This window comes from Acanthochromis polyacanthus, chromosome 9 (assembly GCF_021347895.1).
Source record: "Acanthochromis polyacanthus isolate Apoly-LR-REF ecotype Palm Island chromosome 9, KAUST_Apoly_ChrSc, whole genome shotgun sequence".
NCBI classification, from domain to species: domain Eukaryota; kingdom Metazoa; phylum Chordata; class Actinopteri; family Pomacentridae; genus Acanthochromis; species Acanthochromis polyacanthus.
This window is the reverse complement of record NC_067121.1, coordinates 12,537,917-12,551,526: the sequence shown is the minus strand read 5'-3', so window position 1 is coordinate 12,551,526 and position 13,610 is coordinate 12,537,917. Positions and strand designations below refer to the sequence as shown.

Sequence of the window (13,610 nt, the reverse complement as noted above, 5' to 3'; positions counted from 1 at the left end):
TTGATAGGAGAGTTAGGCTAACTTACTTTTTCAGTATCAATTGAATTGAATCCCAAAGTAGATGTAGCAGGGTCAGTGAAGTATATGTGATTGCAAAGGCTCTTATTCCAAAAAAAAAAAATCACCTATCAGATATAGTGTGTGAGATGTGTCATGGCATGTTTTGTTTGTATCAGGTTATATTTATACAAAAACCACAATATACAATGAAACTGGATTGTGCTAATGGACCATCTCCTTTTACCTGAAGGCTGATGCAGACTTCATTATATCCGTTTGCAAAGCAAAGTTCAGCAAGGCCGGCTCCAACAAGAGACAGGTGGAGCAAACAATAATGAACCACCTGCAGGACTTCCTACAGGAACTAGAGCAAGGTAGAATAAGTTACTGCTCTATCACTAAAATTCTAAGTTTATTTACGTTTATTGACTGGAGCTGGCCGATGTGTCACAAGTGTGGGTGCAAAAAACAAAAAAGAATCCAGGTGCTTGACTTAAAGTAGCAAATAAGATTTATTAAACAACAAAAAGTCACCAGAACTACTGGGGAAAAAAACATACAAACTAAAAACCAGTAATCAAACAAATACAACCAACAAAGTATCAAATAAAACAAAGTACCAAATAAACTTACCTCAAACAGGTGCAGGGCAAAAAATACAGGAAACAGGAAACAGGAAACAGGAAACAGGCAAGGAACAGGCAGGCAGACATGAGGTTGGGAACACGCTGACAAGACGAACTGGTACAAGACAAGGGAAGACACAGACTAGATATAGACAGGGTAATTGGCACAGGTGGAAACAATCCAGGCGGGGACAGACAATCAGACACAAGAGTGACCACAACAGGAAGGGCAAGTGAACAGAGACACAAAGAGGGCAGGGACTTCAAAATAAAACAGGAAACAGCACTAGACAGGACAAAACACACAGATCGTGACACAATGCTTTGGATTTCGTTGATACAGAAACATAGCCATTTTAACTCAGTCTTTTTAACTGTCTTTTTTTAATTTAAAGAAATATTATTGTACACTTATCTTTTTCAAATCAAAAACAATATTAAAATCTTACACTTTGTCTCAAAATTCTGTCTTTTTTAGATGATGCAGATCCTGGGATACACCACCCTGAATGTCCATCATTGTCTCCACATGCATTTCTCCAGTGGGTAACAGGCCAAGGTCATGTTCCCGTCCTGCAGTAGGAGAAGAGACATTTTAAAGTGAAGATTAAGTTCAACCATGACTGCCAGCAGGACTATGGTGCACATAGCATATGCTATCCATTGGTGGAAGCGTGCACGAGCACCATCACCTTTCCTGTACAACATATGGCAGCCTATGACAACTTTAAAGTTGTCCTTTTAGAGGCATTCCTGCAGGGGCAAGAGTGTAACACATTTGTGCATACAACTGTTGCATGACGAACATATTTGTTTCACCCTTATTTATTTCAACTACTTTTAGCTATTTGGCCAATGCACTCAGATATATTTCCTCACTACTGACACAAACAGGACCAGCGTTGTTGAAGTATGACAGAGTTTGTATCATTTTCAAAAAGCAAAAAATAGTTGTAGTTTGCTGTGTAGATGCATACATGCTGTCAGTCAACAAAACATGAAAAGTGAATCCCAGAGCAGAAAACCCTTTTCCTTTCATGCACTAAAGTTTAATTGTTATCTATTACAGCTGATTATGAAAAAATGGGAAGTCAGTTTTTTGGAAGAGTAAAAATACATTTCAGTCATTTTAGATGACTGTGTTTCTGTTTGGTTTTCTTCAGATTGCAGAACTCTGCACTGGAGATGGAGGAATTCCAAGAGATAAGCTGTGATCAGGAAAATAATTCCAAATATTATTTTTCCAATAACACACTCCACAGGGCAACTTCTTTTGTGCCAAGCAAGAAGAGACACAGGTCCTGTTCATTGCTTTTTTTTGTTTGGCAGACCATTGTTAACTTGTGATGCATTCTAATCACAGTTTAATTAAATTACATTCACTTTGACTCTTCATGCATCTGAATGTATGTCACAGTAGTTGATGTATCGTCTTACCAACATGATAGTTGTTCACTGAAAAATTTGAAGACAACGACAGTAAATGTCATGACAATGGGAGTCAGATTGGCCTGTAGGGTCCACAACTTCTTGAAGTTGTCTTATATCTTGCTCAGTTAGGGGTGTAGGAAATTCTGGAACAACAACTCCTGATTCTTGAAGGAACTCATCACAGTGAAGGGCACTCTCCCAGTCTATGTCAAGTTCTTGCAGATCCTAGGATTCAAAGAGTGGCATGAATTGACAGTCTAAAAATGACATATTTTAAAATGTAGGCTACTGCTTCAATGAATGTCTGTTCAAAAAAGGTGAGCACCTCAACATTCTCAGCCTCATCTATGCTGTTCTGCAGCAGGCCCAAATGCCACAACTGTTGAGGGGTCATGCTTCTCTCTGTGCGGAGTGGGTGATGGTTCCATCCCTCAGCAAAGGTGCAAAGGTCACGGTGGAGACGGGGAAGGAACACATAATGCACCAGGAAGATGTGCAGCGTGTTTGAGATGTCCAGTAGTCCCTCTTCTTCGAGGCTGTGCAGTACATCGTAATATGTACTAGTTACTGCGATCCACACGTCACGCCATAGTCATTCGATTCTGTTGTGGAAAAATGGTAAAGAAAAAAAACGCAGTATGTCAGTTTTTGATATAGACACAAAGTGAAAGGGGTACTTAAATGATCACAGCTGTCTGGTCACATCCAGTATTAAAATAGAAATATTGATACATTGAACTAAAACAGAAAGAAGTGTGTTTGCCACTCTGCAGTTCCTGCTCAAATAGTTACAGTACAATGTCAGACCACGCACTTGACACTTCAGTGCCCTAAAACCCAGATGTAGCATATTGGCTTCCATCATGGCCACACGATACAATGGAACAGGATCAAAACAGCACAGATTCATGCTTGTTTCATAGTTAGAAGCAACCCTGTTACTTGTTGGTCGATCTGAATTAAATGAAATTCAATTAATCATAACTAAAGTTTAATTAGACAACTCAGGAATGAGAACAAATATTTTTTGAGCATAAGCATTAAGCTGAAGCACAGCCAGAAAGCTTCTTCTTGAGCATAGCTGTGGTCAGGCTTTGTCTCAGATAATTGTTCCCTGATTGATCTGCTTTACCAGACATAACAGGGAATCAAGTAGAAGAACCCATCCACCTACAGTGGATGCTGGGGAGTTGGTGGGTTTGCAACACTTCACAGGCAACAGCAGCAGTGATATTTTGCAGAGGGGGCAGCAGAGTAGTGGCACAAACATAGCCATATGTGAGCAGATAAGCTAGGGATTCAAATAGCCTGTTCAATTTGGATGAGGAGAGCATGTGACTAATCAGCTGATCAGGATGGGCACATCCTGATCAGCTTTACCTTTATCATTAATAATCTTTAATTGTCTGCCTGAATTACCTCCGCAGGCTTTGCATCATATCTGATTGACAAACAAATGCACGGGGATACAGAAATAATGAATCAAGGTTGAGTCAGTAGTTAATGTAACTTTTCTAAATATATGATTAAATTTACCTCTGATTGTGGACGCTTTTTCCAGAAATGAAACTGCCGTGGTCAGTTCCTCGAACAGTAAACATGAAACGGGCAATATCGACATTCTCCACACCTTGATCACTTCTGACCCTGGTTAGTAAAGAGGTTTTTATGAGCGTTAATTTTATCACAGTGCTGAATGTAATACAGTTTCATGATGTACATAACAATACAAGACCACTTGTACATACCTTGAGGGCAAACCATTCCTCTCACAAGCTGTTAAGAAGAAGGAGAACCCAGTAGATGCCTTGTTGTTGTTGGCGGGTTCCAGGTACAGGATCTGGACACAAATATAATGTAGTAATTAATTGATTAATAATTGTTTATTAAATGGATCATCAACTACTTTGCTAATCTAATAATCATTTTGAGAAGTTTTATAAAAAAAAATATCTGATTTCAGATTCTTAAATGAATATTACTTGTTTCTTCTTGTCATTGGTTTGTGGACAAAGAAAGACATTTGAAGACATCATCTTGTGTATATAGAAAAACTGATTCATACTTTTTTACATTTGATTGACCAAACATAAAATAATCATTAGTTACAGCCCTAAAATATAATGTTATCTGAACTATGTAAGGTATTTGACTTTGATCATGTTATATGTAATAAAATATGTTTTAAAAAATCTGTGATAATTCACAAAAACATTTTTTAATCTGATTACCTTTCTGGAAAAGCCATCAATGCCCCCAAAAATGACTATGTTGTACCTGTTTTAAGAGAAAGTAGAACTGAGATGTGTTTGCTACAGATGTTTCAATTAACACCTTAATTCTGAAAAAAAAACTTACCTTATGAGTTTGTGGTTAGTGTCCACATGTACAAGAGAAAGGGGTGCCCTGACAGAGTAGGTTCTCCTAACACAGCCTAACTGTGTCAAACGAGCAAGAATCCCCACAGCATCTACTCTGTGCATAGCTGCCTTGACTCTGTTCCACTGCATCCTATGGCCTAAGGATCTCAGTCTGCCCATGACTAGCCTATAGCCAATGTGAGGCATATCAGCTTTTATTTCAGACTAAAGTGTCAAGCTCTTGATCAGAAATTGCACTGTAAGACCCTCCAACGGAAATTCCAAATTCTGCCATTCGGCGGAATACTGTAGCCTGACTGACACCCAGCAGTTTTGCTATACATGGAATGGGTAACTGGGAATCTATCAAAGCTAGTAATTTTTCCGGTTCAATGATAAATTTGGGTCGCCCTCTCACACCTTGCACGGCCTGAATTTCAACTGATGGAATTACTTGCTCATTTTCTATGTTCTGTCTAACCAGACAGCACAGTTCTCTTAAGCCATGTACTATATGTGATGGCAACTCTAGCTGGTCTGCTAATGCGTCAGCAAGTATCAATTCATGGGTGCACATGAAATTTAGATAGTCAAGGTCCAAGTCAGGATGACTGATGACATACTGAAACTTGGTTTGCAGTCTTTCAAAGATATGACGTCTGAGCAGGTTCTGTTGGAAAAGAAAGCAGTGCATATTGGTGCATTGTCTTATCTGAGTGTACTGACCTCATTTGCACATTAAACATAACCTGAAACAAGAATCCTTACATTTAACATTTTCAGCACCACTTCCTGATGAGGATAGCATCCGATTATTAATTATATAAATCGTTTTCAAAACAAAACAAAGAAAATACAGGGATATATAAATACATTTTGTATGGTGTCCATGTATGTTTAAAACCAGGTATATGATCAAATAAATATTTTATAGTTTTCATTAAAATTAATTTAAAAATAACTTGCCTGAGCGCTTTGACTTTGCCGGTCCATTCAGCAACCCATGTGCTGCCGCTAGCTTCAGGATGGTGACATTGTTTTCTCCACCAGCACACCTCAAAGAGCAGTGTTCGATGCCGCTATTATTATACAATATAGCCATTTTAACGAGAAGCTCGGACGCTGTTATATGCATTAAATGATATTTTATTCCAACAGTGGTCAAAAAAAATAAAAGAAATCACATTTAATTTATTACAGTCCCGGAGGTAGGGAGTGGATAAAACCTGTTGAAAGAGTGCCCGCCCGTATGCGACGCTCCTCGGAAAAACAGCGAACGCACCCGTATACAAACAGGGATAATGTGATTGGTCAAAGCCAGCCAGCCTTCTATTGGTTGACAGCGTTGATACACAAAAAATCCGAGAGCAGAGCAGAGATCCATGAGCACAAGTTCTGTGAGAGCAAGAAGAAAAGTTTGAGTTTGAGTGCAGGAAATCTGCACGAGCAGCATCGTAACCGAGTGCGAGGACACAGTTTGAGCACGCGCAGAGTAAATTTGAGCACGAGAGCAGAGTTCTGAGAGACAATATCACGAAATCTGAGAATGAAATTGATAAATGCTGCCCTCAAATCAATTTAAAATGCTTTTGAATTATGATAGGAAATTTATTCCATATCTTTCCAGGCACCTACATTGTGGAACAGTCTACCTGCTGAAATCAGCAGCCCAGTGGGCCCATCACCCACTGGGCAGGAAATCGGGGTCGGGTGCTATGCCAACCAGGCAGTAGGCATTAGCGGGTGTCTAGGCGTACCGCCCCCTGGTGACGTAGACTAGCTTTGGGGACGTGGAATGTCACCTCACTGGTGGGGAAGGAACCAGAGCTGGTGCAGGAGTTGGAGCATACCGGCTAGATATAGGTGGGCTCACCTCCACGCACAGCAAGGGTTTTGGAACCAGAATCCTGGAGAGGGGTTGGACTCTCTCCTTTTCTGGAGTTGTTGAGGGTGATAGGTGCCAGGCGGGTGTGGGGATACTCACGAGCCCCCGGCTGAGCGCCGCCTTGCTGGAGTTCTCCCCGGAGAATGAGAGGGTCGCCTGTCTGCGTCTTCAGGTTGCAAAGGGGAAAACTCTGACTGTTGTTTCTGCTTATGCACCAAACAGCAGTTCGGAGTATTTGGCCTTCTTGGAGTCTCTGGGTGGTGTTCTGGAAGCGATACCACCTGGGGACTCCATAGTTCTCCTGGGGGACTTCAACGCTCATGTGGGCAATGACGGAGAAACCTGGAGGGGGGTGATTGAGAGGAACGGCCTGCCCGATTTGAACCCGAGTGGTGCCTTGTTATTGGACCTCTGTGCTAGTCATGGATTGGCCATAACAAACACCATGTTCGAGCATAAGGTTGCTCATGAGTGTACCTGGTACCAGAGCACCTTAGGTCGGAGGTTGATGATCGACTTTATAGTCATATCATCAGACCTGCGGCCGTATGTTTTGGACACTCGGGTGAAGAGAGGAGCAGAGCTGTCAACTGATCACCACCTGGTGGTGAGTCGGATCCGATGGCGGGGAAGGCTGCCGGACAGGCCTGGTAAACCCAAACATGTACTGCAGGTGAACTGGGAACATCTGGCGGAGGACCCTGTCCATGGGGTTTTCAACTCCCACCTCCGGAAGAGCTTCTCCTGCATCCCGGGGGAGGTTGGGGACATGGAGTCTGAGTGGTCCATGTTCAAAGTCTCCATTGCAGAAGTGGCTGTTAGGAGCTGTGGCCTGAAGGTCGCTGGTGCCTGTCGTGGCGGCAACCCAAGAACCCGTTGGTGGACACCGGCAGTGAGGGAAGCCGTCAGGCTGAAGAAGGAGACCTTTCGGGCTTGGCTTGCTCGGTGGTCTCCTGAAGCAGCTGACGGGTACCGGTTGGCCAAAAAGGCGGCGGCTGCGGCAGTCGCGGAAGACAAAACTCGGGTGTGGGAGGAGTTTGGGGAGGCTATGGAGAAGGACTTTCGGCTGGCCTCAAGGAGGTTCTGGCAAAACATCCTGTGCCTCAGGAAGTGGAGGCAGGGATATGCTCAGGCTGTATACAGTCGGGGCGGAGAACTGTTGACCCTTACTGAAGACATTGTCGGGCAGTGGAAAGAGCACTTTGAGGAACTCCTGAACCCGGTAAACACATCCTCTGTGGGGGAGGCAGAGCCTGAAGACTTGGAGGAATCTTCATCCATCCAGGTCACCGAGGTATTTAAGAAGCTCCTTGGTGGCAAGGCACCAGGTGTGGATGAGATCCGCCCTGAGATGCTGAAGACTCTGGACATTGTTGGACTGTCTTGGTTGACACGTCTATACAATGTCGCGTGGGCATTGGGTACGGTACCTGCGGAGTGGCAGACCGGGCTGGTGGTCCCCATTTTCAAAAAGGAGGACCAGAGAGTGTGCTCCAACTACAGGGGTATCACACTTCTCAGCCTCCCTGGGAAAGTCTACTCTAGGATGCTGGAAGGGAGGCGCCGACCGATTGTCGAATTGGATTCAGGAGTTTTGATTCTGGTTTGGGGACCTCAGGATAGCATCTCTGCTTTTTGTAGATGATGTAGTTCTGTTGGCTTCCTCACATCATGACCTTCAGCACACACTGGAGCCGTTTGCAGCCGAGTGTGAAGCGGCAGGGATGTGGATCAGCACCTCCAAGTCCGAGGCCATGGTTCTCTGCCAGAAAACGGTGGATTGCTCCCTCTGGGTTGGGGGAGAGATGCTTCTCCAAGTGAAGGAGCTCAAGTATCTTGGGATCTTGTTCACAAGTGATGGGAAAATGGAGCGTGAGTTGGACAGGTGGATCGGTTCAGCGTCATCAGTAATGAGGGCGTTGTATCGGATTGTTGTGGTGAAGAGGGAGCTGTGCCGTAAGGCGAAGCTCTCATTTTACCAGTCCATCTATGCTCCAACCCTCACCTATGGTCATGAGCTCTGGGTAGTGACCAAAAGAACAAGATCACGGATACAAGCGGCTGAAATTAGCTTCCTCCATGGGGTGGCTGGGCTCCGCCTTAGAAATAGGGTCAGGGTTTTCACCAGGATTTTTTTCAGCGTAACGGCAGGCCCTCCCGCACGCGTGCGCGCAATAGACGGGAACGCGCATGCGCAATAGACGGGAACGGGTCAATCGACAGGAAAGTACAGCTTGAGGTGGGGAGACATAAATTAACCTAGATAGGCACCCAGTCGATAAAAACAAATGCACATGGCGTTATCTGTCAAAATAACAACGCAGCGGCCCTAATCACAGTGTTAACCCTTCCTGGTCGGCCCCCGACCGTGGTCAGGAAGCCCGGGGTTAAACCCCTTGACTTCATCAGCAGCCATATAGGCAAAGACACAGGAGCCCAGCCGTATCGAAGAACACTGCAGCCTTTATTGTCTATCAACAGTGGCTGAACCGCACAGTACCGCCAACCCAGCAACTACACACCTTCTCTCCTCTTCTACAGAACTGCCATCTCTCTCGCTCGCGCTGCATTCAGGGTTGCTCAGACATCTCGCTCTCCTCCTCTCTCACACTCACACTCACACACGCTGCTGTCTCTCCCTCTCTCATGACGGAGCCACACACTCTCATAACAATATTTTAAACTGATAGCGTAACGGGTGGTTACGACTGCATAACGGGCCGTTAGACAGCGTAACGGGCCGTTACGACAGCGTAACGGGCCGTTACGCTGAAATGCGCTGGCGAGAACCCTGAGGGTGAGGAGCTCAGACATCTGGAGAGAGCTCGGAGTAGAGCCGCTGCTCCTTCGCGTCGAAAGGAGCCAGTTGAGGTGGTTTGGCCATGTAATTCGGATGCCTCCGGGGAGACTTCCTCTGAAGGTTTTCCGAACACGACCGCAGACCCAGAACATGCTGGAGGGATTATATATCTTGTCTGGCCTGGGAACGCCTCGGCGTCCCTCAGGAAGAGCTGGAAAGCGTTGCTGTGGGGAGGGATGTCTTGAACGACCTGCTTCGCCTGCTGCCTCTGCGACCCGGCACCGGAAAAGCGGTAGTAAATGGATGGATGGATCGATGGATGTCTTTGGATTGTGGGAAGAAGCTGGAGCACCCAGTGAAAACCCATGCAGGCACGTGGAAAATGTGTAAACTCCCAGCCAAGATTCAAATGAAGGACCTTCTTGTTGTCACCAACAGGTGAGTGGAACAGTTTTAATTTTTACTCCAACATCACTCTCAGTATATGAGGATGCAACAGTGTATTTGATGTCAGTGGCATGGAGAAGCTTTTTGGCAGTGTATCCTTTCAATGACTGGCACAGAAGAAAAGGTTGTCTTTGACAAGAAGAAATGGGATCAGCTTGCTTACAGTTTTTCTCAATCGATAAAACCTGAAATTCCATTCACTGCACAGCCACCAACTGACTGCACACATTTGTCACAAACAGGACTCTGCTGTCAAAATTTTGAATACTATTCTTGATTTGCACACAGTTTCCAAAACTCTTGCACTCTTTTTGCAAACACCAAACATGTTTTTTGCTCATTTGAACACACTTCTCACTCATAGCACACATTTTTCAAAAACTGAACACAAGAAAACAGAATTGGGACACTGTTACAACATTGCTGTCACAATTACCGTTTCTCGATTGCTCAGACACATTCCTGGAAAGCTGCTCTCCTTTTCCCTAAACTGTGAACACAAAACCCAATTTTAAAGCTACATTCACAAAACCTCTGACTCTCCTTGCAAAACCAAACTTTCACCCCAAAACAGTTCAATATGTGCTCAAAACTGAACTATGCTGTGAAATCATGCCTCAAGTCAATCTAAATTAAATACTCTCCTGAGTAGTCATTAAACACTACATAGAAAAAGGAAAACACAATGCTCAGGACATGAAGCGGTAGAAATAAATGTTTATTTAGGCTAAATGCATGTTGCAAAACAAAATACCTGGGCGTTTGTAACACTTGTACATAGAAAAAAGAATTTCCAAAAAAAACAGAAATCCTGTGCATTTACATGTTGTACTTGTACATAAAAATAAAGCACAAAATATACAAATGAAGCACAAAGAAAAGAAGTGCATGACTCACAGCATCATTTCTCCGTACTGGGTCAGGCCACAGGACTTCATCTACATCACAGGTCACATTTTCTCTGGCCAGGCAACGGGGGAAAAAAACCCTGGGATGCCGTATCCAGGCTTGACATGCCTCCATACCCTTGTCACCACAGGCCAGTTCCATGGCTTGCAGGAGATTTACCCTGGTGTAAGGTTGGCGTTCATATACCTTCCACCGCCATGAGGAGAAGAATTCTTCAATGGGGTTCAGGAAAGGGGAGTACGGTGGAAGGCAAAGATTAATTAAACCTTGGTTCATATTGAACCACTCTCCAACCTGGAGGCCTCTGTGAAAACTCGTATTGTCCCAAACAACAACAACATAGATGGAGTGCTCATCCTGCTGCCGTAACAGAGCATCTTGCATGTGATTGAGGAAAATGAGGAGCTGGTGAGTGTTGTAGGGCCCTAGGTTGCCATGATTGCTGATGGCAGCACACAATGTGACACTGCCACCACGCTTCCCAGGGACACCAACAATGGCCCGTCGGCCATACATGGAATAGGCCTACAAACAGTCAGACTAACCCTCCATTACAATACTACAGTACACTAGCACAGTGATGTATTGAAACATGTTTACAGTAAAGTCATTGTACATGTAGAGGCAGGGGTATTCACACTTGTCACTGGGAGTAGTGGATCTGCATGGGTGTGGGTGTGTGTGTGTGGAGCTGCTTGTGTGTGGGTGTGTGACTGTGGCTGAGTGATTGCTTTATATGGATCACCTGCACTTACCTGAGGTGTCTGTTTGCTGCAGAGAGGGAAAGGCAGGGTGCCACATTTCTGTTGACCCCAATTAGTCGCAGTTAAGTGTATGTTTTTATGAAAGCTTAGAATAAACAGTATTTTTGTAGTACGGTTTTATGTTTTCTTTTTACGAGCAAGCGTGTCAGACAGAGCCCTGTTTTTTACCTCTGTGACTCTTCTAGCTTTGATAGTCACTACATTAAGTCAACAGAAGTGGAGAAAAATCCGATATTTTGTTTGATGTTTCACTGGAGATGTGCACTGGATCTCTCAACCACTTTAGATGGTGACCGTGAGTAAATCTGAACCTGAAGAGAGAGCAGCCAACCCATGGCATGTGAAACTCAGTTTATTCATGCTGTGAAGTCTATACTTGCCTGGACACAGCTGAAGCTGGTTACTGATGCATATTGGATGCACATGGATGCTGTGGCTATTGACTGCCATTCTTTCCATATTGCTCATGATTGAACTTGAGGAGAAGGTGGAACTTTTGCTGTGTGCACAGTAAAGAAAGAAGATCAATGTGGATGTTGCTGCATATACAGCTGTTGCTCAAGTTTGCATAAAAGTGTGGATGTGGAAGCAATGTTGGATGATTTATGAAAAGTAAAAAGTAAAGCAACTATTGGATGGAAAAATGATGTAAATGTGGATTGTGGCATATGTTCTTTGAATCTTTGTGGTGCATAAATCTCTGGATGTCAATATGAGTGGATCAGAAGCTGGTTCACAGGTGAATGGTTTAAAGGCCGGATCAAATGTGGATGAAACTGATGATGAAATCGTCAAAAGAAAATCTGTTCTTACGGAAAAGGCCTTGTGGAATAAAACAGTGACACTTCAAAAAGAACGCCAAACAAGGGTGAACAAAATGAAAGGCGTCATCTCTGCTTTAAAGGAGCTTATGAAGAATGATGATAATGTCACACAGATACAATCACAGCTGGACATTTTGATACATCTACATAAGGAGACAGTTTCCCTGCATGAGTCAGTGATGGAAATATTACCTGAGATGGAAAAAGAAAAACAAAAGGTGTGGTTCACAAGCATCAATAAATACAACAAAGGTTTTATTGAGGACGTGGAACAGTGGTTCTCTGAGACAAAGAAACCAGTCTCAGGATATGCAACTGATGAAAATGTGGAAAAACAATCACAGAGCAATGAATGTGGAGACCCTCAGAACACATACAATATGGAGGACAATGACACAATTGGAGCACTGCATGATGACATTCAGCCAAATGACAGCATCTCAAATGTTGGGAGCAGAAAACATGGATCAAAAACTGGGTCTTCAAGGACGTCAAGCTCCTCTGCTTCCTCTTCTCGTGTCAAAGTAGAAGCTGAAATGGCTGCTCTCCTCACTCGCCAAAGATTTCTTCAACAAAAACATGAGCTCGACCAGCAAGAGGAAGAAATGAGGAAAAGAAAAGAAAGATTTCAGCTTGAAATAGCGATTGCAGCTGTCCAGGCTAAGATGGATGTTTTAAAGGTCTCAGGAAGCAATGTTAAAGGCATCAGATCTGACAAATTAGATGGAAATGAGATGGCGAGAGGAGCTTATGCAGCTCTTAATGCTGAGGCCGATTCCTTTATGAGAGCCTTTGAGCGTAATGTGGAGTCAACTGGATTTAGTTACTAAACATTTATTTACTAACAACAACAACAACAAGACAACAACAACTAACTATGATTAAATGATGTCTATCAACTAAGAGCACAGCAAGCACAAGCACAAAGCACTAACACAAAACAAACAATAAGCAGAATGTTAATGACAGGGAAGGAAAGGAATAGAGTGCAATATTACGACGCAATATTGGGAGAATATTACGTTATAATATGGCACTCTGGGAGGAAGGAATTAGAAGACCACACCTGAAAGCAGCCGTAACTTTTAGGAAATGTCAATGTGAAAGTTTGCCAAATGAATGGATTTAGGGAATCTAAGAATTTAGAGGAATGCACCAAGTATTCAGTGATTGAAAGATACTTGCGTGCCCGTGATGATGATGATGAAGGTGACGATGATGCGTGCGGTTCGGTCGGCCTGTGGAAGCGGGTCGGAACAACGGTGGACAGAGTGGAGCCTCAGAGTGAATGGATAGCAAGTCGACTTCAAAATTCAGGAGAACTCAGGAGAACTCAAATTGACTCAAAAGAACTCAGAGTGGTGCTATCAAGAGAACTCAGAGTGATGGAGGACTCACAAAATTCAAGAGGACTCAAAATGGTGGTTTCAGATGTGGTCTTTTAAAGGGTGCCTTTGCATATCATTAACTCAGCAGGGGTCTGGTACATCCCCTGTCAGGGAAGCCTGAGGTCCAGATGTCCCACAGAGTTACATTTTCAGGTAATTTCTGTAACTTTCCAAAA

The 13,610-nt window shown here is 43.7% G+C and overlaps 1 long non-coding RNA gene across 2 annotated transcripts; it reads right to left on the bottom strand.

The window, feature by feature from the left end:
* Positions 1 to 493: 493 nt before the first annotated feature.
* Positions 494 to 5,585, bottom strand: LOC127535428 (uncharacterized). Of its 2 annotated transcripts, XR_007944278.1 has the most exons (6): positions 4,289 to 5,585; positions 3,806 to 3,897; positions 3,594 to 3,704; positions 2,383 to 2,659; positions 2,064 to 2,282; positions 494 to 1,199 (listed from the first exon to the last, which is right to left on the bottom strand). It is a non-coding gene; the product is annotated as an uncharacterized LOC127535428 (long non-coding RNA). The 2 variants fall into 2 exon arrangements; XR_007944277.1 differs by having other exon boundaries at positions 494 to 2,282.
* Positions 5,586 to 13,610: the final 8,025 nt, after the last annotated feature.